Source organism: Schistocerca gregaria, unplaced genomic scaffold, assembly GCF_023897955.1.
Source record: "Schistocerca gregaria isolate iqSchGreg1 unplaced genomic scaffold, iqSchGreg1.2 ptg000181l, whole genome shotgun sequence".
NCBI lineage: Eukaryota > Metazoa > Arthropoda > Insecta > Orthoptera > Acrididae > Schistocerca > Schistocerca gregaria.
In genome coordinates this window covers 109,148-114,640 of record NW_026061731.1, presented here as the reverse complement: position 1 = coordinate 114,640, position 5,493 = coordinate 109,148, and positions in this window count along the sequence as shown.

Below are 5,493 nucleotides of genomic sequence, written 5' to 3'. Positions count from 1 at the left end.
TATGTGATCTAAAGGGTTATGATATTGCAATGGTGTAGCCGATGTATTTATACGAGTGATTGCTTTGTGTATTTTGCTAGTTTCTGGTCGTTCTAGAAAGAATTCTCTTAAATTGTTTACCTGTCCATAATGTAGGTTTTTTATGTCGATAAATCCCCTTTCCTCCTTCCTTTCTGCTTAATGTGAATCTTTCTGTTGCTGAATGTATGTGATGTATTCTATATTTGTGGCACTGTGATCGTGTAAGTGTACCGAGTGCTTCTAGGTCTGTGTTACTCCATTTCACTACTCCAAATGAATAGGTCAATATTGGTATAGCATAAGTATTTATAGCTTTTGTTTTGTTTCTTGCTGTCAATTATGTTTTCAGTATTTTTGTTAGTCTTTTCCTATATTTTTCTTTTAGTTCTTTTATCTATTCCTATTATTTGTCTGTATCCTATATATTTATAGGCATCTGTTTTTTCCATCGCTTCTATGCAGTCGCTGTGGTTATCCAATATGTAATCTTCTTGTTTAGTGTGTTTTCCCTTGACTCTGCTATTTTTATTACATTTGTCTGTTCCAAAAACCATATTTATATCATTCCTGAATACTTCTGTTATCTTTAGTAATTGGTTGAGTTGTTGATTTGTTGTTGCCAGTAGTTTGAGATCATCCATGTATAGCAAATGTGTGATTTTGTGTGTGTATGTTCCAGTAATATTGTATGCATAATTTGTATTATTTAGCATGTTGGATAGTGGGTTCAGAGCAAGGCAGAACCAGAAAGGACTTAATGAATATCCTTGGTATATTCCACACTTAATCTATATTGGCTGTGATGTGATATTATTTGAATTTGTTTGGATATTAAGTGTGGTTTTCCAATTTTTCATTACTATGTTTAGGAACTGTGTCAATTTAGGATCTACTTTGTATATTTCCAATTTTTGTAGTAACCATGAGTGGGGTACACTATCAAAAGATTTTTGGTAATCAATGTATGCGTAGTGTAGCGACCTTTGTTTAGTTTTAGCTTGATATGTCGCCTCTGTATCTAGTATCAGTTGCTCTTTACATCCTCGTGCTCCTTTGCAACAGCATTTTTGTTCTTCATTTATAATTTTGTTCTGGGTTGTATGTGTGAATTTCTGTGTAATGACTGAAGTTAATATTTTGTATATTGTTGGAAGGCATGTTATGGGGCGGTATTTATCTGGGTTTGCTGTGTCTGCTTGATCTTTAGGTTTCATGTAATTTATTCCATGTGTAAGTGGATCAGGGAATGTGTATGGGTCTGCAATGTAACTGTTAAATAATTTAGTTAGATGTGAATGTGTTGAGGTGAACTTCTTTAGCCAGAAATTTGCTATTTTATCTTTTCCAGGGGCTTTCCAATTGTGAGTAGAATTAATTGCTTTGGTGACTTCATGTTGCAAAATTATCACTTCAGGCATTTGTGGTATCATCTTGTATGTGTCTGTTTCTGCTTCTATCCACCGTGCATGCCTGTTATGTTGTACCAGGTTTGACCATATGTTGCTCCAGAAGTGTTCCATGTCTTATGTTTGGTGGATTGTCTATTTTAATGTGTGTTTTATCTATTGTCTGGTAAAATTTCTTTTGGTTTGTGTTGAATGTTTGGTTTTGTTTCCTTCTATTTTCACTTTTTTTGTATCTTCTAAGTCGTTTGGCCAATGTTTGTAATTTCTGCTTCTTTTCATCTAATTGCTCTATCACTTCTTGTTGTGAGATTTTACCTAACCTTTTTCATTTTTTTTCTGACATTTGATGTCTTATAAATTGTGTTAGTTGTTAAATGTCTTTTCTCAGTTTTTCTATTCTGATCTGTAGCCTGTGTTGCCATGCTGGTTTTGTGGGTTTCTTCTGTGTGTTGGTTGGTTCTGATCTCTGCCTAGTGTGTATATTTAGCGTAGTGAGTGCTCCTATATAAACCAGTAGTTGTAACTCTTCCATATATGTGTTTTTATTTATTTTGTTGTGTATGATTGTGTTGATAGTTTTTATTGTTGTTTCGACTTGTGGATTATTTGGAGGCCTATGGAAGAATGGTTTAATGTCTGTATTTGTCTCTTTGTATTCTATATATGTCAGCAGAAATTTTTCTTCTATATCTAACATGTGTGTCACTTCATGTTCTGTTTATGCTTGTTCTGGTGGCTGTCTTAAGATTTCGTTTTCTTCTGATTGTTTAATTGCTGCGTGTTGATCTTAGTTTGTTTGCTCTGGGATGTATGAGTCAATTACTGTATTTTCTTATTCTTCTGATTGCACATTATTTTGTTCCAGTATTTGTTGTACTTGTTGTTTGATGTTTTCTAATTCTGACTGGGGTATCCTGTTATTTTTTATTATTACACGGATCTGATCAGCTAGTCGTTGTTCTGCTAAAAATTTTAATTCTAGGTATCTGATAATAAATGTTGTGTATACTTGTGATCTGTATCCAGTTGTGTTGGTTCCTAGGTTTGTTGCTTGGTAGTAACAGAACATGAGGCGCCGATTAACTTCATCTGACCATGTCATCCTCTGTCTTTGTTTTCCTTCTAGTGTGGTTGCAGGAAGCATATCCTGCAAAACACCTATATTTGGATTTAAATCATTTTCCAGTTGGCTAGCAGTGTCGTTACCATTGTGGGCGGGCATAGGGTTCAAGCGTCGTCCTCGACCATGACGGCGCTTGTCCAAGGCTTCTTTAGTTGTGTCCTGAACCAACTAATCACACTAAAGGAGGGTTAGCCCTATTAGTGGTTTGTACCTTTCGTCCCCTTTTACGACTGGCAGAACATTATTATTATTATTATTATTATTATTATTATTATTATATTATTATGATTATTATTCTTGATTGTTATAATTATTTTTTGATTGTTATAATTATCATTGTACTACTGTTGTAATCTCTATTTTTTCCTGTAACAATAATACTGTATAACACGTTATGTGTCCTTAATGTTCCGTAGAAACTGTAATTCGTTCAATCTGAGTATGCCTGGATAGGTGTAAGAGAGGGCCTTAAGGCCCTAATCTTGCCAGGTAAAATAAATGCATAAATAAATAAATAAATAAATAAATAAATAAATAAATAATTCGTAGGTATTTACACTGAATAACCAAAGAAACTGGTACAACTGCCTAATATCGTGTAGGGCCCCCGCGAGCACCTAGAACTGCCGCAACAGGACGTGGCATGGACTCTACCAATGTCTGAAGTAGTACAGTAGGTAATTGACACCTACTGGGGGGCGGGAGGTGGGGTTAAGATCTCTTACGATCAGCACGTTGAAAGGCATTCAAGATATGCTCAATAATGTTCATATCTGGGGAGTTTGGTGGGCATCGTGAGTGTTTAAACTCAGATGAGTGTTCCTGGAGCCACTCTGTAGCAATTTGGGATGTGTGGGGTGTCGCATTGTCCTGCTGGAATTGTGCCAAGTCCGCCGAAATGCTCAATGGGCATGAATGGATACAGGCGATTGGACAGGATGCTTGTGTGCGTGTCATCTGTCAGAGTCGTATCAAGACGTAACAGGGTTCCCATATCACTCCAGCTGCATACTACCCACACTCCTCTGCTGATATGCACAGTCCATGGATTCATGAGGTTGTCTCCATACCCGTACACCTCTATCAGCTTGATACAATTTGAAACGAGACTCGTTCGACCAGGCAGCATGTTTCCAGCCATCAACAGTCCAATTTCATTGATGACGGGCCCACTCAAGTCGTAAAGCTTTGTGTCGTGCAGTCATCAACGGTACAAGAGTGGGCCTTCGTTCCGAATGTCATTATCGATGATGTTTGGTTGATTGGTTCGCACGCTGACACTTGCTGATGGCCAAGCATTGAAATCTGCTCCAAATTTCTGTCACGTTGAGCGATTCTCTTCAGTCGTCGTTGGTTCCGTTCTTGCAGGATCTTTTTATAGCCACAGCGACGTAGGAGATTTTGTGTTTTACCGAATTCCTAATACTCACGATACACTCGTGAAATGGTCGTATGGGAAAATCTCACTTCATCGTTACCTCGGATGTGCTGTGTCCCGTATCTCCTACGCCGACTATAACATCACGTTCGAACTCACTTAAATCTTTATAGTTTGCCGTTGTAGCAGCACTAACCGATCTAACAACTGCACCAGACACTCGTTGTCATACACAGGCGTACCCGACCGCAGCGCCACATTCTGCCTGTATTTGAATACGCATACCTGTAACAGATTATTTGGCGTTCCAGTGTCGTTGAATTTACGGCCATTATATTTGACTGATTTATCGGGTAACCGAATTTTAGCGGTTTCCTCTTAGCACTCATGTGGATAATCTCACACGTTCCATTATTTACGGTGAACTGCCAATTTTCGCACCATACAGATATGTTTTGAAAATGGTTTTGCAATTTGTTTTGTTCTTCTGGTGACTTTACTACTCGAGAAACGACAGAATCATCTGCTAACAACCTAAGGCGGCTGCTCAGATTGCCTCCTCAATCGTTTATATACGTAATGAATAGCATAGGGTCTATAAACACAAACTTAGGGAACGGCAGAAATCATCATCGTTTTATTCGATGACTTTCAGTCAATTACTACGAACTGTGATCTCTCTGACAGAAAATCACGAATCCAGTCACATAACCGAGACATTATTCCATAAGCATGCTATTTCACTATAAGCCGCTTTTGAGGTACAGCGTAGAAAGCCTTCTGGAAATCTAGAAATACGGAATCAATTTGAAATCCCATGTCAACAGCACTCAACACTTCATGTGAGTAAAGAGCTAAATGTATTTCTCAAGGACAATATTTTCTAAATCCGTATTGACTGTGTGTCAATGGACAGTTCTCTTCGAGGTAACATTCGAACACAATGTATGTTCCAAAATCCTCCTGCATATCGACGTTATTGATATGGACCTATAATGTGGTGGATTACTCCTACTATCTTTCTTGAATATTGGTGTGACGTGTGCAACTTTCCAGTCTTTGGGTACGGATCTTTCGTTGAGCGAACGGTTGCGTACTATTGTTAAGTATGGAGATATTGCATCAGAAAACTCTGAAACGAACGTAACTGGTTTACAGTCTGGACCGGAATACTTGCTTTTTTGTTAAATGATTTAATTCCTTAACTACTCCGAGGATATGTACTTCTACGTTACTCATGTTGCCATATTTTTTCTTGAAGGATTGTGTCGCTGATGCGTTATTAGGTCACATTTAATGATTATTGTGATGTGTCCGTGATAAATTTTCATAGCTACATTACATTGAAACGGCATACCGCAAATTATAAAATTCTTAATTTGTAATTCACGATAATAACTCACTCCTAAGAGAGCACTCTTATAGGAAAGCATTAACCGCCGATAAATCATTACATGACATTTTATTGTAGCAATAATTATAATAAATCGTTGCCGGCCGTGCGGTTCTAGGCGCTCCAGTCCGCAACCGCGCTGCTGCTACGGTCGCAGGATCGAATCCTGCCA